Below are 27,210 nucleotides of genomic sequence, written 5' to 3' on the forward strand. Positions count from 1 at the left end.
CTGTAGCACTTCGTTCTTCTCTGATGGCACGATACTCTCTCACTCCTCCTCCTCTTCCCCTTCCTCCCTGCATTTTCTGCAAAAGCAGATGCTCTCTCTATCACAGCATCTCTCTCTCTCTATCCCACCCTCCCCGCTGCTTTGATTGTGTGAATGGAAGGATGGGCGACGGATGAATGAAGGCTGATGGATTGGATGGGTGTGTTTAGCCTGACCACTGCCGTTACAGGAACCGCTGCAGTGCTGCAACCCTCTTCTGACACGCACACAGAGCATCCATCATGCTCCTTTTCTCTCCTACCTGTCGGTTTTTCTGGAACTCTCTTGGTCAAGAATCATTTATGAATGAGCTGGGGTGAATGAATCAACAGGTCCATCATCCTGTTAGCAGCGGATGTCTCACATCTGCAGGGAAAGGGAATGGAAGATAATGAGTGAAGATTCAATATACTGAGTTAAAGATATAATGACAGAAAGATCCATCAACTCCTTGGACATTTGGGATTATAATAATAATAATATTTATTATTATTATTATAATTATATACTCTCACAAAAACATATGTTAAAACTACCCCATCTAATAATAAAATATGTTATAAAAATATTATTAGTTATAATTATTACTATAATGTATAATTAATAAAATGAAAATTTTTTAAAATAAACAATACAATGCAAAAACTATTTAATTATTATTCAATAAATTGTATAATACAATAAATATTTATATATTGTATACTGTACTGTTTATATATATATATATATATATATATATATACATATATATATATATATATATGAAATGTAATAATATATATATATATATGAAATGTAAAAAAAAAGGTAAAGTCTAGAAATGTATCTAGAACAAGGTATCTAGAAATGGTTTGATTCTGCATGGACTGCATGAACTGATCAAATGTATACCTTGAATGCAATTTAATGCATAAATGTACTATATAAATGTAACATAAATAATAAGTAATAATAAATACCAGAAAAGAAAAAATAGAACAAAATGGTTATAAAAATTCAAATAAAAATAAATGAATAAAATGAAAATAATTGATCAAATTAATAATGAATGAAAAAAGTTAATAAACATGCAAGCAAGAATTGCAGCTAAACTGTCATGGCTTTATTTGAATGAATGAATAAATTAATCATGCATTTATATAGCGCTTTATTGTGTATTACACCCAAACGCTTTACAATCATGTGGGGGTCTCTCCTCAACCACCACCAGTGTGCAGCATCCACTGGATTGAGTTTAATTATTTAATTGAGTGTTGTTTATGTATTGACAGTTTCAAGTAGCCTGGCACTGTAGTGATCATTTTTAACCTTGTGTAGCCTATATGACTCATACTGTAGCTCTTAACTTACATCATAAAAATCTGAATCCCACACACAAGGAAAAATATTTTCTTCTTTTTGGAGATGACAGAAAGACAAAATTCACAAAGGCAATTTCACAAATTACAGATAAGGAGAAAATGTATTTCCCATCTTGACAGTGAGAACTGTCTGATTCACTATAACAGACTGGATCCTTTCATATGAGAGCCAGCATGAGAAAGAAAGAAATACGCCTTTCATCCTGGACAAAAGAAGTATTCATTTTATGCATATCACTGATCTTGCTGTCTGCTCTGCCTAATCAAACCCAAAATACCTTGCAAAGAGCAAGAAGCCACCGGAGAATAAAATGCTGTTGGAAAATATGATTATTATATGTGTTTCATGACTCACACTCTTCATTTCTCATAAAAATAAAAAATAAAAACTGGTGTTGCATCAGTTTGAGCAGTGAAAGGAGTCTCATATAATCTGTCTGATATAATCAACTGCACTGTGAAATATGAAATATACAAAAGGCGAGCTATTTCAGATATCCATAAGTCACATAAATATGCATAACTTCTTGGTGTGTTACTTTGAAGAACAGGTGCTGCAACAACCTACAAGGTTATTATTTTTCTGAGGGGATGACCGACATTTAGTTAAAACTTTAAGAAAATATGATTAATATGATCCCACACACCATCTGGGTTGACCTTACCCATCAAAATGCAGATTTGAGAGTAGGAGCACATCTTTAGAGTCTTTACAAATATCATTGCCATTGGATTGTACCTTTACTCAATCGATATCTGTATACATATATTTAGTAATCAAAGCACAGTGCAGCAGATGGCATCTATTATTCATAAAGTAGTCTATTCAGCAGCATACTCGCCACAGTGTCCAATGAATTGAGTCTGTCAGGCACACAGTGTACAACCCAAACAACTCCAGCTAAAGAAATGTTTTTCATGTAAGATAAGATAACTTATCATTTTGACATAAATTGACACATAGACCAGACAGAACCTCTATTTCTCTCTCTCTTGTGCCTTCATATCTCTTTGAAGTTGGTTTCTCACTAGTCTCAAGTTGTTAGTCAGAGATACAAATCCGAAGATCAAAACTATACAGAGCAACAGGAAAGCGAAAAACTGAAATGCAGGGAACTGTAATGTGAATGTGTCTAGAAATGGAAATGATTTAACCTAGGGGATATTTTTGCTGGATCAATGCTTGTTCATAGCTCAAGAGACTAAAAGGAGTTTTCAGTTATGTTTTATACACGCTGCATTTACATTTTAGTCTCTTGTTCTCACAAAGAGTGTATTTATTTGATCAAAAATCTACAGTCAAAACAGTAATATTGTTATTAGTATTATTACAATTTAAAGTGCCCCTATTATGCCATTTTTAAGGTTCCTAATATTGTTTTGGGAAGCTCCTACAATAGGATTACATGCATCCAAGGTTAGAAAACACTTCTGTTTTCTCAAATTATGCATTTAATATCACTTAATTTAACAATGATTCTCAGATGATTTGTTCAAAGCAGTTCTAAGATTAATTTTCTCTAAACCCCTCCTTTCCATGAGCCTACTCTGCTCTGATTGGTCAGAAGGCCCAGTCTGTTGTGATTGGTCTACCGTGTACAGCGTGTTTCGGAAACAATACACCTATTGTCATAGTTCCACATTCTGAATGCTCAATAGAAAATACAAACATCTATTATTTATGACACTTACAGGTTGTGATTCAGTGCAGCCAGCTCGTCCAAATAAACTAAGAACTGAGCCATCTTTCAAGAGCAAGTATTTTGTGAACTCCCTGTGATTAGAGAAGCAGTCACCAGTAAAATCACAGAAAAAAAAAAAAAGATAAAAAAAAGATTGGGATTGTACTGTTGTGATACAGTGTAAAAAAAAAAAAAAAACACAAATATTGAACTACTGATTCTTTGCAGCCTCTTCATTTGGAAGTGAAAATAAAACAAATTTCCTTTCACAGCGTAGGACACAGCATCTTCTCGACATGATGTGAACCACACAAACAAGCTACTGTGTTGGAGGCCAGGTCAAGTTGTTCACAGCCGGCCAACGCAGAACAGAAGAGCATTATGCAAATGTGTTACCCCCTGACATTTAGCCCATCATGGAAGTGGGATTCAAATTACTGATAATTTGTTTAGGCTGTTCAGAGTTGCTGATGTTTTTTTTAGGATAAAGTAACTCTATCTATTGTACACTTTCGCTTTACAACTTTGCAGAAGGTTTACATTCACACACTGCATGAAAGGCAAAAATTCAAAATGGCATAATAGGGGCACTTTAAATAACAGTAATAACAATATTTCCTTCAGAAATCATTCTAATACATTGAGTTAGTTCTCAAGAAACATTTCTTTATATATTATCAGCATTGAAAACATTTGTGCTGCTGATTATTTTGTGGAAACTTTTATTTTTGTGATACTTTTTTCAGCATTCTTTGATGAACAGAAAGATCAAAAGAACATAATTTATGAAAAGAATGAAATATTTATTTAGTGTCACTTTTGATCAAATTATTACATCGCTGCCGAATAAAATTAGGAATTTTTGTCCAAATTAAGAAACATAGTGACCCAGACTATTGACTGGTAGTGTAACAGATGTTACTTCTAAAACTAATTTGTTTTCATACAGTAATAGCACAGAGATAATTTAGTCTCTGAAAAATCTGATGAGACATGTTTTGAGTTCATACTGAGATCTCGTGCTTGTGATTGAAGATCTGGGCAAACCACTTTGAGATACAGTTGAGATCTCTCCTGAAACTGAGACTCCAAAGGTCTATTTCTCATTAGAAATATTCAAGCAACAGAAGACTCCTCTCCTCTCCTCTCCTCTCCTCTCCTCTCCTCTCCTCTCCTCTCCTCTCCTCTCCTTCTTCCAAATGATCAGCTCCTCCTATCTCCTTCCAAATGATCAGCTTCTTTTCAAAGTTACTTTTTTTTTACACAACACACACACACACACACACACACACACACACACACACACACACACACACACACACACACACACACACACACACACACACACACACACACACACAAACATAAAAGAGCCTTATAAAATAAACATGATTCTCTGCTCATCTCTCTCTATGCTACAGGGAAGGCAAGATATCTTTGGGGACACTGTCTCTCTCTCTTTTTTCTCTCTCTTCCCATTCTCAGAATAGCTTCTTTCCGCTCACAGTTGCTAATGCTTCAGAGCCAAACAGAATAAGTTACATGTGAGAGCGCGAAATCTCACTTTACAAAATCTGAGATGTAAAATACATAACATGAAATCAGGCCAGACAGACAGCATGTATCGAATTAGATAGATAGACTGACACAATTATGAACACAAAAAGGGAACGATGTACAATTTAGCTCCAGTTTTCCAATTTAAACATTTTATAAGGTAGTGGTGCATATGCTAATACAACACTCAGACTGAAAGGAATAGAGAGAGAAATGGAGAAATGGCACGGATGGAAAGTTGACAGGTGGAGTGGGAGGAGTAGCTGTGACTGATGCATTGGCTCATCTTGGTATACTATGTGTGTGTGTGTGTCTGTGTAAGAATGTAGGATAAAAACGACTGCAGTGGGTGACATTCAAGGCCGCTGACAGGAAGTCAAATTAGAAATGTAATCTCCACACAACAATATGCACATTTTTGTTCATAATAGAAGCAAGCACTGGCACTTCTCAAAGAATATAAATGCAGAATGTGGTCTAGAGCAGCTATAGCGAGATAAAACCTTTGTTGACGATCTTTAGCTGAGCAGCCAGTATGTGTCAGCATGTCAGATTTTCAAACATGATGAGTCATTAAGATTCTGAATCTCCTAGGATTCCAAGTTTTTCAGACTTCTGTGGCGAGAACGAGACGAGTGTGGGAGTGAAAAGAGCAGAGACGTACCATGAAGCTTCGACAGATGTATCCAGGAAAGAAGTGTGTGTCGTGTCTGTGCATTAGTGTTGCGTATGGAAGCACTGACTCTCACATAGGCATACACACATACACTTTTCATGCTCATAAGGGTGGTAAAGATTAAAAGGTTTGACTTGCTGTTCAAAAGACAAGGACGCAAGACTTGACCTTTAAATTTCCCTGTTTGGTCATGCTACACTGCCAATCTTAGAAGTAACTGGGTCCAGAAAAGGTCTAACATCAAATGTTTACACATATCAATTGATTTAATAAGTTGTTATATAACACAATGACATTTAGGAATTTTGTAAGCATGTCCAAACAATTATTTGGAAAACTGTATATTCTTTGTATTATATGCTGGATTAGATGCTCCTCTCAAACATATATTTACAACCCCATCAATTTCTATATTTACACTCATTAAAACCCATTATGAACTGAATGTAACCTACTAGATGGCTTAAATGACAGCATATGTGTAAAGCAGCTGTTTTATCTTAGTGAGCATCAGGGGGTTTGCATATCTGATGGCCTTTCACATTATTTGCACATAGAGAGAATGATTGAGGGAAAGATTGATTATGGCCTGACTGACACAACAACAGACTGGATGCATGGGATGTGTTTGAGTGCATTTCATGCTTAAGACCGTGAAAGTGACATGAGTCAAAAGTGACATGAGGTTAAGCCATAGGCATATGCTGCTGCACAGACTCTCTCTCTCTCTCTCTCTCTCTCTCTCCCAAACACACACACACATACACACACAGCACAGGGCATGTGTGTATTTTCTTTAAGTCCCTAAACTGCTCTGTATTCCTGAAAAGGTCAAAGCACAAGATGGGTGAGATAAAAAAAAAACAATGAATGATTTTAAGTAGCAGGAATAGGGTGAGGAGAATCAATTTGATAGTCTATATTAAAGCACTTGTCACACTTTAGCTCTAATCTCTTTAAGTAAATACTAAACTGTATTATGTAAGGATTTTCTAAGCAACAGTCATATATCAATATATTTATATCATGTTATTTATTATAATATTTAATATATTTATTAAACAATTTAATTTCATTTAATTATGATGGTTTATAAAATGGATAATTCCACTAATGTATGCTGATTGGTCAATATAGCATTTTAGAAGTGCTAAAAAACTCAATACTCTATATTTCCATCCACATAAATAGATGGAAATGGATGTTATAAGCCTATTATTATAATTAATATTATATTTATATATAATATTACATATATTAATATGATGACATTTCTTTTACATTGGCACTGTTAACTATATTTATGGAGATTCATGCTTAAAATAAGTAAAAACAACCAGAGTGAATAGTTCCCATCCACCTTTAGTGCATGGAGAAAAAGCTCTATTTTGTTAACATCTCCTGCAGTTTTGTTTCTCAGATACATTTATCTTGCTCAATTTTTACTGGAAAACAAGACAAAATGATTTTGCAGTATGATATTGAGTGTACTTTCTATGCAGTGAATGTGCAACTCTTGTAAAGTAGATAACATCAGTTGACTGTAAGAAGATTGCAGCTTGACAGTGTTTCATCGCTCAGACAAGACCATACAAAGAGAATTCTTAACCAAGATAGAAAGGAAAAGAGAGGGATAGTGAGAGAGAGAGATGAGTCAGAGAGATGAAAACAATAAATTTGAGACATAGAAAAAAGGACGGCTTGTGTTAAAGTGAATTGGATATGAGCAGAGAGATCCCAAAGGACTCGGCCTGGATTCTCACTGTTGAAAAAAAAAAAAAACGAGAAACACACCTCACTCTCACAGCTGATTGGTCCAAAGTCACCCCCAATTCATATATCGTCACTGTCCGAAATGCTAAACCATTCAATAATGATAATAGTTAAGATAGAGGGAATTTTAATGACACAAAGAATGACCGAAGTGAGCATTTTCTCAACATCTCTTCCTCACACAGGCATAAGCAGGGAAGCCGTTCACCCAGTTCCATTGAAACCTGTCAGATCTGTAGATTTTACAGACAGTCTGAAGTGGGATCTTAAGCTAGTTTCACTTCACTGCTGCAGTTTTGTGGCATCAGGTTAAAAATGCAGAGGGAATTCACAAATGCATACACCGTATACCCACCCTGCATTGTTTCCTGCAGGCTTAGTGGTCATTTATTGTCCAGTGTGTGGAATGCCATTGTACAATGTTACATAACTCATTGAAGCATGCACATCCAAACATGACTAATAAGGTACATGAAAAAAAAAACATGATGTTGCTTTCAAAAATACTTATTTGTTTCCTCATCAAACATGTTTCAAGCCACATGCTCTTCAACAGATTTTGGCTGGGAATGTAGCAAAATGGTAAAAAGAACTAATATTTATTATTATTTTGCTGACAGGAACAGTGTGCCAGAATCAGGTTTCAATTAAAAAAAAGAAAAACTTTCTGCACCACACTGCAAACAAGTAACTTCTTAAAATATGTTTCAATCTCTAATAACACAGTAGAAAAATCTGGACTATGTATGATTTTTTAAAATAAGTTTCTTATTGCTCACAAAGTCTGCATTCATTAAATCAGAAATACAGTTGAACTGTACTATTGTGAAATATTATTATAAATAACAGGTTTTTTATTTTAATATACTTACTGTATACTGTATACTAAATGTAATTTATTCCTGTGATGGCAAAGTTAAATATTCAATCACTTACAGACTTCAGTGTCACATGATTCTTCAGAAATCATTCTAATGTTCTGATTGGTGTTCAGGAAACATTTCTTCTTATTATCAGTGCTGACAGTTGTTCTGCTTAATATTTTTGTGAAAACTGTGGTGTGGAAACGTTTTTCAAGATTATTTATATAAAACTTTATTTATATAAGTTCAAAAGAAAAGCATTGATTTGAAATAGAAATCCTTAGTAACAATGTCAGAGTCTTTACTGTCACTATTGATCAATTTAATACATCCTTGCTGATTAAAAGTATTAATTTCTGATGATGCTTTGTGGATCTTTTAAATGCTGAGAAGTACAATTATTTGTTGAATAATTTAAAGTGTGTGCCAAACGTGGATTACATGCCTCTCAAAAAATATCTTGCTTTATCACCCTGTCCATCAGACAAGTATGTCAGCTGGTATTGAGGTCCAACAGGATGACTCACAAATTTCCTGAAGCATCAGTGAAGATCCGGTAGGCTTGACTTCCTGGATCCCATCCGGAGTTCCAGGTTCAGACTGCACAGAGCTTCACCAGGACTGGGCTTACAAGGCTTATTCTGCAGTGAATAAAGGATCATGATCAAACATCCTGAGCACCTCAAATGTGGTTTTAGTGATCAATCGTGGACCCCATTTGCACCCATATTAAATCTAATCAACTTGTGATCAAATCACCCAAAAAAAAAAAAAAAAAAAAAATTGAGCTCTTTCTTGGCTCACTATAATAGCTCATTTGAAAGCAGTTAGTTTAACAGACCTGGAACTGATGTCAGGAATGTTGTCAGGGGATGGGAAGTGCATTGTAAGTTTTCCAAGATGCCAGTGCTTTGAGCTTGTGTGTTTGTTTTTGATGAGTGACTGAAGTCTGTTAAAGGCTTGAATGGTTATTCATGTGCTAATGAAAAAAAAATTTCTCTCTCAACCCCACACATACACACAGAAGTCAAGGTCTGTTTCAATTATTAATGAAAAGTTATTAGTTAATTTCATTTTTCTGTTAGAGCAGGAAACATTTCTAATTGCTTGTGTGTGTGTGTGTGTGTGTGTGTGTGTGTGTGTGTGTGTGTGTGTCGGCTGATCAGTATACAGACTGTTTGTGCTCTAAGATCATTTGTATGTGCGCTGTGTGTTCTTGAATCTTGCGTAAGATCATCCCGCGTGCTGATTGGATGGATTGTGACATCACACAATTGTAGGATTCTCATCTGACCACAGAAAGATACAGACCCTAATGGAAACAATGGTATCCAGGCAACGATATCCCAGCAAAAGCATCCGCCTCTCACAGGACAGAGTGCAACTTTTGTGGAGAAGTTTCTACATTCATATTCTTGTGTTGATGTGACGATTCAACCAAAAATTAAAATTCTGATATTATTTACTCATGTTTACACTCTTGTCACTCCAAAGCCATTTTTAATCTGCAGAAAACATTAAAGAGAATTTTTAAAGAATCTTCACTCAGATTTTTCTCCCAATAAAATGGCCATGAGTTGTCAAATACATCAAACATCAATCATCATTGATTCATCATTTTGTCAAGTCTGCATCATCAGAGCTATATTTGATTTGATAGCTGAAGATATAAAAAAATATATAGACTTTAATTTTGGGTATGTTCATGGTGCCAAACTATCATATGACTTAATTATATAGACATTTTATATAGTGCTATTTTGGAGCACCATTTTGAACAGAATGAGGGTGAAAAAATCACAACAGCAGTTTCATTTTTGCAATTTTCATCTATTTTTACATGTTTGATAAAGCCACATAATGGAATAAAAAGACATTCTGGTGACCAACATTAAGACCAAAAAGTATATTATCTTTAAAAATGGCCATGAGCAATGAATTCCCTCAATTCTGAGTATACCAAAACTGTATAAAAGTGTGTGTTTGGCACTTGAAGAAAAACAATTAAATTTGATCTGCTGAGAAACACCACATCTCTGGAATATATTTCAATGAGGAAGCAAAAGCAATTAATATAAACTGATTTGAAATTGCAATGCGATTTTAGACTTGCTAACAACCCCCCCCCCCCCCCCCCCCAAAAAAAAAATTTACTTTTTTTTTTTTTTTACCTTATACTTTTATTACCCAGAATGCGTTTAACACTTATTCCAGATGACAGCATCACTTAATAATCTCTCATCTTCAGTGTTTAGTATGTAAATTCAAAAAACATTGCAGAAAGTAGAGAGAGTAAGGAAAAGTTCAGCAAAGAACAACACCAACGGCTGTCTATTAAGAATGAATGTCTATTGTAGGAGATCTATTTGTTAGGCCGTCTTCTCTTTTATTTCTGCCTTCCTCTGTTTTTCTTTTGTGGTTGCCTTCTTATATTTTAATCTGCAGAATATCATCTGTATAAACAAAAAAAGCTAGTAAAATAAATAAAAATGATGGTAAGACATTTAAATTTTAATATTACATCCAGCCCCAGACATTCAGGGCTTAAGGCTGATCCTAAAAACACAGACAAATTACTGCTGTGAACCACTGCTGGCAAAGATCCTCGAGTAACCTGTGTTTGGGGTGGGGGGGGGGGGGGGGGTACTGTGCTTGTTAAGAGGAAAGAAGAGATGGTAAGTCAGCTGGTTCTCTCCGCCCAAGGGCCATGGGACAGTAGAAGACTGGCTGTCCTATCTCTCTCTCTTTCTCTTGGTCTGGCTTATAACTGACAATCTGACAATCTCCTTTATCTGATGCTGGTAGAGCGTGGCATGTATGAGTATCTTGATTCTATCAAGGAGATTTTGCAGGAATTGGCCTTTCTGAAATTTGTTTTTGCACTATTCTTTTTCTTAGTTTTCCTTTGTACATCCCAGTAAAATGTCTAGCTTCACATTTTTGGTGTCCATGATTTCCGTTGTTTTTTCTGTCTCTGGTGTTAGTTTGGGCAAATTCCTGTGGTGTATTTGATTACAATGTCTGGATTAGTTTGCAATGATGGCCAGTGGCCTCTTAGACTGTGTATACATTAATAAGACCACTAAAGTAACCATCTTTCCACAACCATATTACACAACAGCAAAGCAAATATTTGTGCATGTCAACATTTAGAAAGTGTTGGACATGATGAAACATCTTGGCTAACATCATAAAGACATGTCTACTGTCTGTGTGCATTTGATTTTGGGTTGTATGTATATGTATTTGTATATTTACGGTGCTTCTGCCTAGTTTTCTGGGGAAGAAGTCAGTTTTAAATTTAGGGAGCTTTAAAGACACAAGGTCTTTTGACTGGCACAATGGTAAGTAGGGCACCATTATATTCTCTGTTAAAGGCTAAGGAGACATTTGTAATGTGAAATGCTCTATACAATTTTTTTTTAAAGGATTAAATGATTTCTCTTCAAAATGTAATATTCTAATTTCTAATTAATTATCTAAAGCAAGTTGAATATATCACTGAATATATTATATATCATGGCCAAAAATGAAGCAACTTTATACCCATCAGCCCTGACAAACAGTTGTATTCCCACGTTAAGGAGAAAGTTTCAAAACTTCTGAAATGTTCTTCCTGTTGAGAAATATCTACACAATACACTGCATTTCTATTTGCATGTCATTGTGAAATCACCAGTTTGCACAGTGACGCTGTCGCTTATTTATCCTCATTTCTACATTCTGTACATTCCTTTCTGACTGATCTTTTGTGTTTGTTCTTTAAGTGTGCAAAGCATAGTGGTATATATCAAAGTTTAATATTTTTATTAAAATGTAATGTAATCATCATATAGCTGACACTTGCCTTAAAGTACATATGTGTGGTTTTATTGTGTTTGTTGTTCCTGATGTTTCTGTGGCACTGCAGTTTTCTTCACTCATTCATATTCTAAAGCAGAAAAAAAAACCTGTTTCAATTTCTTTGTCTTAGTAATCAGCTCTCTCATATCAACAAAGTATAAAAATTATCTTGTGGGGGAAAAAAAGCTGTAATTTCCTTATTAGAATAGGATTGAGGAAGAGCAGAAAGGTCATTGTTCTCATTCTCTCCTGATTTCCTCAATCATCACAGCCATAAAGCTGATGGAATCCTTCCTCTCTTACACACACACACACACACACACACACACACAGCAGTCAGAATGGCTCCACTCTTGGCTTCTTTTATGCCACTCCAGGCCTTCACTGGCTTTAAAATAGCTCCACTCTATGGACAGGAAGAGGGGTGTGTATGGACAGGAAGTAGCTGAGAAGAGCTGGAGACGGCCGTCTGCACAACACTTCTCAGGGTCAAGAGTCACACACAGCTCTACTTACAATGCACAGCTCCGCAGGAAAGAGACATATAGCAGGGTCTTAATGTCTGTGTCCACCAGTGAAAATGCTTCTATTCTTATTTTATTCTATTTTTGCACTTTTAAAAAAAATTATATAATCAGTAGAATAGCTTTTACTAGTGAAAACATAAAAAAAAGTTTTACATACACCATTACATTTATTTGGTTCCAATTTCTTTAATCCTAAAACTTTTCTGTTTATTTCCATATTTTAATTAGATATTCAATCCCAGATTTTCAGTGTGATCTGAAATTTTTTGAACCCACTGTATGCACACAATGGTATACACACAATTTTTTGTGTAAATGGTAAACACAATTGCTCAAACACTGACTTCAATGTATCCAATAGTAAGCATATACTCTCACGATCTCAAGATTCTCACAAATGGAGTGTCATCTCTCTTTCCTTCACTTGCAGATTGTTGTTATTTTTAGTGCCTCTTTATTGTTGGACACAGAGAGAGGTTGACAGTGCAATCCTGGTATCTTTTTTTGTTGGGAATATCCTGGGAATTATTCCAGAAACCAGGCTCTGACATCTGAATATCTGTTGGTGGATTTATGAGAGCTCTGATGACCCCATATGTGTGCAAGTCTAAATTGTCACAATAGTCTTGTGTCAGTCTAAATTGATGTTTGCTTGTAGGAGGCCCTCAGAAATGCCCAATCATGCTCATGGGTCAGCTGACTAGAGCGAAACAGAGTGTCATTTGTTCACTGGCATCTTTTGTTCACTAGAGCCACCTCCGTTTACAGAGGAAACGAACAAGAAAAGCAACCCGCCCCCCCTCCTTTTTTTATGTGGCATACACACATTTTGGCTATGACCAGTGTGTTGGTGATGGGTACGCTCTGTACCCTCAGCAGTTTCCGGAGAAAGAGTCATGAAAGCAATCTTTCGTTCTTTGTCTTCACTGTTAAATTGAATTGGTTGGCCTTACCTAAAAGCATGCTAAAGGACTGCCTTAAAAAAAGTAAACTTACAAGGAATCTCAATGAAAGTACTCGACTGAATACAGGTTCACCTAATGATTATAAAGTACTTAGACATTTTAAGTTCATTAGTTTCAGGTGGCCATAACTATATTGCAATTCATAATATTGTGTGTATGTCTGTGTGGTATTTAGTCAGGTCAAGTCAAGTCACCTTTATTTATATAGCGCTTTAAACAAAATACATTGCGTCAAAGCAACTGAACAACATTCATTAGGAAAACAGTGTGTCAATAATGCAAAATGATAGTTAAAGGCAGTTCATCATTGAATTCAGTGATGTCATCTCTGTTCAGTTAAATAGTGTCTGTGCATTTATTTGCAATCAAGTCAACGATATCGCTGTAGATGAAGTGACCCCAACTAAGCAAGCCAGAGGCGACAGCTTCAAAGAACCGAAACTCCAAATTTAAGAGATATCTTTTAGTGATCATGGTCATTTTTGTATACTATTCTACAGAAGAAGAAAAAACAATATCAACACATTTCAAAAACTAAAATCAGAAAGCTTATACAGTTGTGTTCAAAATTATTCAACCCCCTTCACTTGCAAGACAATTTGCTGTGGGGGATAACATTTTATGAAATCAATCTAACAAAGGCATCAGTAAAGTATTAGAGAAAGTTTGTTAATACACTTTTGAGTGATTCTGAGAATGGAACATTGATGAATCATGATAAAATTCAAATTGACTCTAAACATTCATGTTCAAAATTATTCAACCCCCTTTGTGCAGAATCTTTTATTCTTTAAAATCACCAATAAACGCTGTCTGTAAGTGTTTAGAAGCTTCTGTCACCTCTCTACTACAGTTTTGGCCCATTCCACACCTGAAAAAGCTTTCAGATCACTGATAATCTTTGGTTTTCACATTGCCACTGCTTTCTTCAAATTCAACCAGATATTTGAAATGAGAATTAAGCCTGGAGACTGAACAGGTCACTCAAGTACATTCTATGACTGATCCCTGAACCAAGCAGTAGTAGATTTGGATGTGTACTTTGAGATGACTGTCCTGCAGGAAAGTCCATTGATCATCAGCTTCAGTCTTTGCACCAAAGGCATCACAATTCTTGTCAAAATGGCCTGACACTTTAAAGAATCCATGATGTCCTACATACAGTCATGATTTCCACTTCCTTCTACAGTAAAGAAACCCCATAACAGGACTGATCCACCTCCAAGTTTGAGGATGGAGATGGTGTTCTTCTGCTTATGAGCTTTGCCTTTTTTGCAGCAGACATACCGCTGATCCATGGGTCCAAAAAGTTCCAGTTTGTCACATCACTCCATAAAACATTCCTCCAGAGCTCCACAGGTCCACACAAATGAATTTTATCAAGTTCAAGTTGGCTTTTTGTTCTTCTTGATCAAGAGTGGTATTTATCAAGATGTCTCAACATGAAGGCCATACTTGTCTAGTGTTCTTCTTACACACTGCATTGAAATGGTTTTCCTCCTTTCATCGGGTCATCTTGCAAGTCTTTGGCTGTACATTGCAGGTTTTTTCTCAGTTGCTCTGATTAAACATTTTATGATAGTGTGCTTTTTCTTCCACACCCTCAAAGATTTTCTGGTAAAACACACTTTAAGCTAAGGAATAAGGCTGAGAGCTGTGTCTCTAGGAACTTTCAATGTATTGGAAATCATCATATAGCCTTAGCCTTTCTAAAGTAAAACTATATTTCTTCTCTTTTGCTTTTGTGAGATCTCTGTTGACATTTTGCTACTCAAGTTCAATACATGCATGGGCCAAACTGTATGTGTAACAGCTCAAGCTAATTCTGTTTTTAATAGAGTTTCTAAAGGCTTAATTGTGTTTCGAGACTGTTTTATTCCCCACCATGCAAATAAGTGATTTAAAAACAGCAATGTTGAATAGGGGTTGAATAATTATGACATAGCAGTATTATTAAAAAATCTTATAACTCAAATATATTACATTATATATTGACAATATCACTTTTAATATGCCAGTGAACTGTTATAGATGCAAGTTTTATCCTGGATCTTCAGAAAAGCTTGTATTTGTAAAGTACTGCAGTCTCTAGGGGATTGAATAATTTTGAACACAACTGTAGTATTTAGCTAGTAGAACTTTTTTTCTTTCTTGGGTGGAGTGAGGTATAGTGTAAATTCATTTGTCTTTTTTCATGATTTTATAATACAACTAACCATTTTTGTTTTAAAGGTCAGTCTAATTAGCTATGATGTTTCAACAAAGTGACTATAAAAGCGAATTTTCTCTTGAAGACACTTTTGAAATCTTCACTGCAGTGTATCTACGTCATATTCATTTACTGCTCTCACATTTTGTGTGTGTGTGTGTGTTTGTGTGTGTGTGTGTGTTTGTGTGTTGAAGGGACAATGTGGGCCGAGAAGAATCTAAGGAAATGCTGCTTTCTCTAAATGCTTTGTTCAAGTCAGGAAATCAGCTGCTGCATGCTCACTGAATACTGTAATAATACAGATACACAGACATATGGACTCACACACTTTTGATACACTCCCTGAGTGAGTGGCTGACAGAGACGCCTGTCTGAGGCGGAAGGAGTATAATAGACTGAAAGAGACGGTAACAAAGTATCTAAACACACGCACAGGGAAACACAGTTGTGGTCTTCCATGTCAAGATGTCTCCCTTGTGTTTAATGAACGGCACACCTACTGTATACACTCCCTTCCAGCAGTGGAGTCAAGACGTCTGTCTCTGTCAGGATCCTTTATCTAACACATCTGCACAATTAACAGGCCTTCAGTCAATCAACCAGACCTAAAAAAAATCCATACATCAAACCGATGTACAGACATCCTAGAGATTGAACTTTCAACCTGTGTTTGCAGCCTAAATCACAAAACATCTGATATCTCCATGGATTTGTGTGTCATCCTGTCCATACTAATCTTCTCTGTGAGGATTAAATATTACATGTGCCACCCGTGCAAGCACAATAAGCATTTTTTTTATGTCATTTCAGTTCTTTGGTTATTACTCTAAACTGATATTTGAACTGAAAGTTGTGCAAGTAACAAGCAATGTGTAAGAAAGGCCTTGAGGAGGAAAACCCCATAGTAAAGAACAATTATACATGAGATCTTTTTAATGCCTCAAATGTTTCTATTAGACAATAAATTGTGAATTTAGTATTCAGTCAGTATTTTAAACTCAAAAATTTGTCTAATTTAAAGTAAGCTGGTCTGAGCTATGCCATCCACATTATAATACAATATAATAAAATGAAACAACACTTCTGTAACTAAGAACTTTTCTGAACTATAAAAGAGCAATAAAATGTTACTTTGGGATGACAAAAAAATAGGGTATAAGCCATTTTAACTCTTTTAATTTGACCTCCAATTATAATTTATATTTGGACTTCATAAATTAGTGCTCTTGTTTTTACCTACTTAATAATCAAGTTCTTATCATTTGACCATAATGAACGATCGCTAGTAACAAGAATATTGCAAATGATCTATTACCAACCAGGGGTTCACAAGTTGGTGAAAAGCTAATAATGATTTAAATCTCAGTGTCAAATTAATATAAGTATAAATAAAATAAAAACATTATTTTTATTATATTTTATTTGATTACCTTTGTCATTTAACCATTAACTGACTATGAGAAAACTATGAGCAAGCAGAGGTGTTGCTGAATTATTGTAATTATAACTTAAACATCGCTACTTACAAGTAAAAACTTAATATAAAAGGTGTTCGGCTGGCAAAAACAGTGTGAGAATCTCTTATTTACAGTAACAAACTTACAGATGGATGGATATTGTGTAACTGATAGTGTTGTGATGCACTGGAGAATCAGAAAGACAATAAGAACACATCCAAACGTTTCAAATTGGGAAGGTCAAATGTAACAACGTAAGAATGCACCACTGGAAAACTCATATTGATCGACCGTTATTTTTTATATTGGAGGACGTGTTCCCCTCCAAGTCTATGGTAGATTCAGTCCTGTAGAGAATGTAAATAAAAGCATTGACGCACTCAGTATCTAGCACAAGGTCAGCCAGTCACCTTTGTGTTTGCAGTGGGTGGGTGTGTGTCGGTGTGTGTGTGAGGGGAATGTTAAGGGAGGTGCGTCACTGTCCACCAATTCAGAGAGAGGTCTAGCTTCCCTGCCTTTATTTCTTCACCCACATTTATTTGTGAGACCCAAAATATAGTGTTTGTGTTTAATCCACAGTTCATCATCTCATTCTGTGATAATTCTTCACAAATTCCCTAAATCTCTACAATGACTTCCCCTGTCAACAATGACAATTACACGCAAGCTGATATCATTTCATCATAATTGCCTGCATTGTTACACATCCAGGACAAATATTCATTCATCACAAGTGGTCCAATAACTGAGTTTGAAATCAGTCGAGTGCATTCAGGATAAAGATTAACCGTCTCTCTCTCTCTCTCTTGCTCGCTCTTCAGAGTGTGGCTGATTCACTATGACGCAGGACTGTGATTGATGGATTTGGAAATAACTGCATGTGATTAACTGTGTGCAAGTGTGTCTTTATGTCACATGACTAAATGTTGTGTGAAACGGGTGATGTTAAATTGCGTGGGACACTTCTAAGCTGACATATTAGGTGACAGATACAGTCAAACTATAATATAAATGACAAAATCGACATTTTGTGGATCATCTCATCATGGTTTGGTTCAGATGGAGGTCAGTAACATGTCTGTAAAGGGAACTCTCATCTAAAAACATTATTCTAAAGAATAATTGAACAAAGAATTTCACTTAAATCTTAATAAATAAAATTAATGCAGTTTACCAGTAATTAGTAAGATAGACTGGAAAACTTATTTCAATCATTTGTGATCTACTCCATGACCAAATGGTCTGATATACAGTACACCATCAACATTCAGTTCATAGTGTCAACCATTATCTCATTTGTTTCTCGTTTTTATCTTTCCTAGACAATACAAGGAAAAACTAGTTGTCTATTAAACCTGGCAATGTATATTGCAAATATTGTTGGCTCTTTGATGAATTGCTTTGGTTCATCCTTTACAGGTCACTTTGAAAATATCATCATAGTTTAAGTCAAATTAAGCTCAGAAGCTCAAAGTGGCTTAATGAAACCATAACACTGAAGATCTCTGTTGTTTCTCCTAGACATTAGTGAGATTAAATGGAAATAAACTGAGACTTTGAAGTCATCTGCTTCTCAGAATTGTCTCCTGTGATCAAAGGTCACAGATTTCAAAATGAACTTAAACATTTCTCATTAAACTCACAATTTCATTTGATAGCTTTTATTCTGTATGTCAACAGTTTTCTCATATATTTTTAGAGAAACATCTGAGACAAAGTTCATGATGAAGTTAATCATAACTGAGAACTCCAGTAATTCTCCAAACTATAACCTTTGAATAATAAACATTTCCTCTGGACTGTTATGAGACCAAATAAAACACTTCTTTGGTATGTCTGTTAGCTTCTTTTCCTTCCATATCTTACTTCCATAAAATAATTGTGTTCTCACTTTCTGTACATCTCTTATCTTACAAAATCTTATCAGATACAAACAGAAGAACACGGAGCATGATTTCGTCATCATGCACAAATGTGTCTGTGTGTCACTGTCGTTTGTGTTGCTGTGTGTGTAGTTTATGTTGTTTCCATGTAGCGAGACCATCTGGTTAAATGGTGAAACACTAGTCAGCAGAAAGTGATCCAACACTTGGATTCATCTGAGCATCAACACCACAGTGCATGTTGCAAGACTGCCAGTCATGTTGAGGAGGACTGGGAACTTACGGCTCCCATATGACTGACAAATGAAGGAGGATGTCCACATTGGGAGGTCAGCCTCGCTCTTATATAAACACAGAGAGAGTTCAATGTGTCCTGACACAGCATCATGCAAAACCTAATTTTAAAAGCCCTTGTTTACCCAGACTAGATCCACACATTCCCAAACACGTACAAATACACAATCATACATTTTTGACCCAAATCTTACTATTTTTTGGCATTTCATTTGTGTCACAGAGTTTAAATTTTAGTCAGCAGACACACAATTGTGTAAGTACCCAGTCACATGTAGGCTACATATAAAGCAGCAACTTTATTCACAATTTCAGTGCTAATTAAGATAGGAAGTACTATTGGGATGGATTTAAATATGGTCAAATGTTCATAGTTGGTTATCATCAACATAATCAAACTAAGCAAACAGATTGGTGAGGGCCATATTTCGAGTCTGCTGAGCTTTTTGTGCAATGCTGTGGGCACAGATTCCGCCAAGTCATTAGTTTCATTACAGTGACCCCAAATGCTTTCAGAAAACTTGACAAAAGTGTCTATATCCACCAATGACTAAACAGCCAGTGTTTAGCATGGAAACTCACTTCAGAAAAGCTTTCAAGGTACCTTAACATCATGTCTGATGAACTAAAACAATAATAAATTGAATAAGAATATTAAAAATAATAAAATAAAACTACTTGTAAGATCATTTTTAAAATACAGTCACACTGTAAGATATAAAACCACAGATGTGAGAAATAAAACAATATTATAGGAAATAAAGTGTTGCAAACTTAAGTTTATTTGAGTGTTCCTGTCCTGCACCATTTCTAAAACATCTACACCTGTTCCTTGCAAAGGTCATTAGCAATTTCTCTCCCGCCTCTCTCTCCACTTCTCTGTTGGCAAGAACGGTGGGTTGGATGGGTGGTATAGACACAAAAATATTTCTTTTTTTTTTTTTTTTTTTTGCCTTTTGCAGGAAGTATTTCAAGCTAAGTGATCTTCCGCCATTTTCTACCTGGGTCACGCACACCAGAAACAAGCTTATGAATGGGGAGAGACAGAAAGAAAATGAAAGGGTTTTCTCCTAGTGTTTCCTGGAGTTTATTTAACCCGATTACACTTGAGAGTCAGCAACATTCATCAGAGCATTAGATGTCCTCCACCCACAGCAGGCCTCAGTGGAAAATTTCCCTGATATGACCACACGTCTGGATTTTTATTTATTTATCAAAAACATTCAACTATTCATTTAAATAACTTTTAATAACTTAATAAACTTAATAGCTTATACATGACATACAGGTGACCCATACTCAGAATTCGTGCTCTGCAATTAAAAGTGCACACACAAATGCCATCTAAAGGGCACACACACACACTGTGAACACACACCCGGAGCAGTGGGCAGCCATTTATGCTGTGGCACCCGGGGAGCAGTTGGGGTTTCAGTGCCTTGCTCAAGGGCACCTCAGTCGTGGTATTGCCGGCCCGAGACTCAAACCTACAACCTTAGGGGTTAGGCGTCAAACTCTCTAACCATTAGGCCACGACTTACTAAACCAATCAGGCTAAATTTGCAATTTCTGAGTGAAAGTTGTTTTCGTTTTTGCTCAGCACACACAAACACACATACACTTTAAATATGTTTTTTTAATTTAATTAAAAATAATAAAATGCAATTTTTTAATGAATTAATACAGATACATTTATTTTAATAAAAATTGAAAACAGACTGGTCTTGGTTTTGAAATGCCTTCTTTTTATAAAAGAAGAAACATGTACTAAAGGTATCAGACCCTACATCCATGCTTATTATGGGTGGCATCTTCAAATTACGCACGTATGTGTATATACACACAGGGTGGTACAGGGCATTGCCTTTGGCCAAGTCAAAATAAAAGCTGGCAGTGAGGGCTCTGCCCTTTGAGCCACGGATGGTGTGTGAGCACGCAGAGACGTGACTGAACACATTCACACGTTTCCTTTAGTTTTCTTACACAAACGTGCACACACCCCTCATTAACTGAGAAAACCTTTCAATACAGATGCAAGATATCACTGCTTTCCAGCACCATGCAGACACGTAAGCTGTTCTTAGTTTATGTGTCTTGCTATACTATGAATCATTTAAATCTATATAAATGAATTTTCCATGCATTTTTAAGATTTCTGGCTTAGAAATCACATTTTAAGATTCCCTAACGGTTTTGCATGTGTCTGTTTTCAGTTTGTTTTCTGAATGTTGTGATAGAGAGATTTCCCCTAAAGACCAGAGAGACGTGAACAGAGATGAAAAACAGCAACCTAACAGCAATATTTGCAAATGTATGTTGTTCTGATAGGATATAAACCCCAAATAAGATCTCTTTAACATCTCTGTTGTTTCAGCAAAATGGGATTTAACAGAGAGAAAATTAAGTTTTCTAAGTGTTTAATATTGTCACAGACAGCAATCGTTACTTTTCCACTAGGAGTGGCACTTAAAAATAAAACAGATGAATTATCTATTCATGAATTTAAAAACTATAAAATAAATTAATTTAAAAAATAAATAAATAAATGCATTTAAAACTATTTATTGTTTATTCTGTAAAATGTTAGTTGACTTAATAATAATAATTTTAAATGCTTTTAGTACATGCATTTTAAAAGTTTTAAATTGCATTAAAAAAAAGCATAGGCTAATTGTTTTTCTAAATCCTTTTGCCAAATATTTATATTACGCATTTATATGGATAAACATATGCAATTGTAAACATTGCACATTTATACATTTCTTTAAAATACATTTTTAAACATGAATTAACTTTAGATTTAAAAGTCTATTCACTGTCAGTTTGAAAAGTCATCAACTATTTTTTTGAATTAATACATTCATTTTAAAGTATTTTTAAGCGGCACTCCAAGATATCAAAGTCTGCAATCAAAACTCACAGATTTCATAAGAATTGTTTTTCATCCAATTCTCATCCAGGACCAAATAATCTAAGCTACAATCTGCCCCTTCGATTTAACAGCCTTATATTTTTATATCAATAATTAACTAATTTGCGTCTTTCTTATTCCTCCCAAGGAATTCAGGAAAAACAAAGTTACCTAAATAAATGATAAGATAAAGCAGATTATCATACATACCTGATAACTTCATTCTTTCTCTAAACTACGAAACACCAACTTCTAAGCAATAAAATCGAAGGCTTGTGTGTCTTAAAATGAAATATGCTAAAGAATGTGACAATTTAATTCCACCGAAATGATTCACCCACATTCGATCACCTAAAACAATATGAAGCACTTCGATTTTCTCATGAACTTTATTCCCAATCATATAAAGTCTGATTGCTTCCTCTATATAATTTGTAAACAGATTTGAAATGACACATGAATCACACAGTGACACAGTGTCCCTGCATATATTGCTTCTTCTTGTGTCAGTGTTTAACGGTGATGGACTTAATCTCAGTGATGAAGTGGTATGAGCCTGAGTTCATGCCACTGAACGGGAGATTTAAATCTCGGACCAGCCAGCAGTTGGTCCACACCAACCCATCCTGCAGTTTCCTAGCAACCCTATGCACGCGCCCCACATTTTGAGACCACATTGTGGCAGATAAGCCATAGCAGACGCCATTGGCCTGTGATATCACTTCCTTCTCCTCATCGAAGGGTGTCACACAAGTTACGGGACCGAAAATCTCTGCCTGAATCAATGCAGAGGAGTCTTTTACTCCAGGGATGATGGTGGGCAACATAAAATAGCCGCCTGCATTTTGTTGTGGAAGGGTAAGTTTGTCCACACCCTCCCCACAATGCACCTGGGCACCTTCTGTTAGTACCAAACCAACATAACCTTTATGAGTTAGCAGGCAATTTAAATGTTTTATTTAACTGTCTACTGTATATGTAAATGCAGTTATTTCATTTTAATGTGGAATTTCTTTCTTTCTTTATATATCAAATTTCTAATCCCACACCGTCTGACATTTTCCATTGAAAATATCAATAGAAACACATCGTTGATTATCATCAGACCTTCTGTAGATGCTCTTTGCTGATGAGCGCTCCACTGTCGTTTGAGGGGTCAGAGGGCCAGTTTTCCACCGATGAGCTGTCTAGATGAAACGAGCAAGGAATTCTGGTCAAATGCTCCGCTCAACAAAGATTCTGCTGGTACACAGACAGATCTCTCCCTGAGACAGAAGAAAAAAATACAAATAAGTTCTTAAGTAAATTTTTACAATTATTACTGGTCTGTGCGAACTAATTATATGCAGACACTTTAAATATTAGCACAGATATGTGTTTGTGAAGTGACATACAGCGTGACACATACTCAGAATTCATGCTCTGCATTTAAACCATCAGTGCACACACAAACTGTGAACACACACACACACAGAGCAATGGGCAGCCATTTATGATGTGGCGTCCGAGGAGCAGTTGGGGGTTCAGTGCCTTGCTCAAGGGCACCACAATCGTGGTATTGCCGGCCCAAACTCTCTAACCATTAGGCGACGACTTCCTCTGTAAAGGCCTGAGAGAGAGAAAAAGAGAAAGAGAGGGATCGAGCGTGAGAGAACCCAATGTACAGTGCTGCATTAACAATGTATGTGTTCTGAGCACCACAGTGTGGGAGAAAACTGAACTACGCGATGTCATCGCTTTTAAAGAAAGGTTTGAGACGGTATAATAAACATTTCCCAGTTAACCCAATATGTTATGTTTAATTCTGCTAATGGAGCCAGGTTGTTATCATCAGTGCTGTTATTGTTAACTTTAATAAAAAAAGAATACAAATTATTTTCCCTAAAACAAAAACATAGATATTATATGAAAAACTTGAACCTAAAAAAAGCTGCCTTAGCAGCTAACTGAAATAAAGTTAATTACTTAAATTACTAAAACTAAAACTTAAATTAAAGCTTAACAGAATTATATATTAAAAAAGGGCAAAAACACCTAAATTTACTAAATAACCTAAAATGGAAAAAGAAAAATGAAAGCTAATTAAAAAAAATACTATAATAGTATATAATACTACAATAACAATGTTTAAATATTATATATAGAAGACACATTTTAGTATTATGGCAGCATGCAATTCTATACAAAGCCAAAGTCATGAACAGAGAAATCTGCAAGATTTTGATAGGTTTAGCTCAGTAAATTAGTTATTTTTTTTTTTTTGCAACAGCTATATGAAGCTATATGAAAATACAACCTGATTGGTCAAGCTGTGCAGGAGCTAACCTGGTTGGAGAAGCTGGATCGTACAGTAGTGCAGATGAATATAAGCATCAGTGAATATAATAGCCGGGTTTTTCCCAGCAAGCTCCACTGAAAGCTTTTTACAGTATGGGGCACATATTGTATAGAAATATTCATGAAATGCATCACTATTATAACAGAAAAACAAAGCTACTTGCCTAAGGCAATCCAAAATGTAGATGCATATATACATTTTTAACATACATAAGCGAACTGAAATAATAGTAGGCTATATAGACCACCATTTACCTACTCCTACAGGACAGCGAACTGTGTTGAGATAGCCCATGTGGTCCATCTGACTGCAATCATTAGTGTGATGCAGGAGAGATGAAGCAAAAAAAACAGAAGTTGTATGCTGATCGTGGAATGTCCATATTTCGGGCAAAAGTTATAGTCTTCCCTTGAAAAAAACTTAGTTAAACTGAGTCCATTTAATGTGTTAAGAGGTCCCAAAAGAACTGAATGAAAGTGACAGAAAATAGAAAGTAATACTGATATATGGTCCAACTGAATATTGTGTAAAATACTTTCAAGTATTACAAATATTTTACAATATATAATTTATTGTGTGTGTGTGTGTGAGAGAGAGAATTGATGTTAATAATAAAAAAAAAAAACATTGAACTTAAAAAATAATCTAAGTAGAAATACTAAAACTAATAAAACATGACAAAAAAAGCTAATTGAAAATATTAATAAATACTACAGTAGTATATAAAGAATACTAAAATAGCACTGATATATGTGGCCATTCAGCTCTCTAAATATTATATAAGCCCATGAAAAAAAAAAAAACATCTGTTGACTAGTAGTGTTCACCCAAAAATGAAAATTTTATGTTTACAGCATTGCCAACTCTCTCGCATCTGGCGTGACACTCACGCTTTCAACATCAATCTCACACTGAAGTCCAAGCATGAGTGACACGCCAGATGCGTGAGAGTTGGCAACCCTGGTTTATCTGTAACTCAACAGTATCTCAAATAACTACTTGTTACAACCAAGGTATGCAGAATACCATCTCTGAACACACAACACGACGAACCCTGAAGCAGATGGGCTACAGCAGCAGAAGACCACACCGGAAGCCACTCCTGTCAGCTTAGAACAAGAAACAGAGGTTACAATTCACAAAGGCTAACCAAAATTGGACAATAGAAGATTGCTAAATCGTTGCCTGGTCTGATGAGTCTCGATTTCTGCTGCGACATTCAGATGGCAGAATTTGGCTTAAAGAACATGAAAGCATGGATCCATCCTGCCTGGTGACAGCGGTTCAGGCTGGTGCTCGTGGTGTAATGGTTTGGGGGATATTTTCTTGGCACACTTTGGGCCCTTAGTACCAATTGAGCATTGTTTAAACACCACAGCCTACCTGATTATTGATGCTGACCATGTCCATCCCTTTATGACTACAGTTTACCTATCTTCTGATACTTCCAGCAGGATAATGCACCATGTCACAAAGCTCAGATCATCTCAGACTGGTTTCTTGAACATGACAATGAGTTCACTTTACTCAGATGGCCTCCACAGTCACCAGATCTCAATCCCATAGAGCAGCTTTGAGATGTGGTGGAACAGGAGATTTGCAGTAAGTGTACAGTATATATAATAGAAATGAATAGAAAACAGTGATGGACTGTACATCCTACAGTACATCTGAACTCTTTTCTGTCCCACTGACCCAGACAAGTTTTTCTGGTGTGAGCTATAAGAGTTAATAATTAAACACTGGACTTTGAGTGTTGCCCACCTGATTATGACCAAAGTGTTTACCGTGAGAAGTATAGGAGACCAAAGGTACGTCACCCTGACTCAGTAAGTGCATTACTCTCGCCTTCCTTGAAATTTGTGTCTTCAGCCAGAAAATCTTGTGACTAGTTACATATTTTTAAAGTTGAAACAACAATGTTTTTACACTAGAAACACGTGAAAATGTGTTTAGCATTAAAAGAGCTTAACTTGCTGGAGGTTTTGAGATATTATTCACATTTCTGTGAAAATGGAATCGTTGCCTTGGGTTGAATATTAAACACTGATATATTGAAGACTGTCCAATACATTTACAATGAATTTTACTAAAATAAACCAAAATAAAATTATAGAAGACTAAACCTTACACATTTAAAGGGATTATTTAGAGACAAACATGTTTATAATACACTGAAATGCTCATTTGGACAACTGGAGTGGATCATGTATTTCGGGGAGCACGTTTTGAGGAAGCACGTTCTTTAAAGAAATGAAAACCAAAATATGTAGAGGTGTGGAGGAGGCTGATAGTCCACAAATGTTGAGAAGTCACTGGTAAGGCATGTGATGGTTTATATATACACAGTCTAACGTTTAACCTTTGGTTCCTTAAAATATCTATATAAATGTTGAATATATTAAAACATCTCAAACTCAAAAGAACTTGTTTGAGGATCGATGTAACAACTGTACTGTATTGATAACAATTAACATGTCAGTATAGTTGTTCAAAAGAGTGTAGCTTTTCCATCACTGTTATATAGTATATATATTCCACAGAGTAGCTTAATTGCAAAGCAATTTTATAAATTTATATGACTTTAATATTTCATGAAGCAGCATTAGAAAAAATCATTAAAGTTTTATGGTGAAGAGCAGAGAGACTCAAAAGTGAGAGACTTTGCTCATACCAAATAAAAAGACCAGCCCCAGAGAAAAAGGTGGATGCTGAAATTTCATTTATCGAGGAAAATAAAAACCACTATACACTATACATCTCTAAGGAACATTAACAAGCAGAAAAAAACTCTTACTGTTAAAAAATGCCATTGTATGCAGCGATGCAGAA

At 35.6% G+C, this 27,210-nt stretch overlaps 1 protein-coding gene and 1 pseudogene across 1 annotated transcript in view; one reads left to right on the forward strand and one right to left on the reverse strand.

The window, feature by feature from the left end:
* The window catches only part of LOC132129196 (armadillo repeat-containing protein 1-like), a 428,278-nt gene that overhangs the window by 316,565 nt on the left and 84,503 nt on the right, over nt 1-27,210 (forward strand). The window lies entirely within an intron of this gene.
* LOC132129542 (2-aminomuconic semialdehyde dehydrogenase-like) lies at nt 22,368-24,672 on the reverse strand (annotated as a pseudogene).

Source organism: Carassius carassius, chromosome 46, assembly GCF_963082965.1.
Source record: "Carassius carassius chromosome 46, fCarCar2.1, whole genome shotgun sequence".
Lineage (NCBI taxonomy): Eukaryota > Metazoa > Chordata > Actinopteri > Cypriniformes > Cyprinidae > Carassius > Carassius carassius.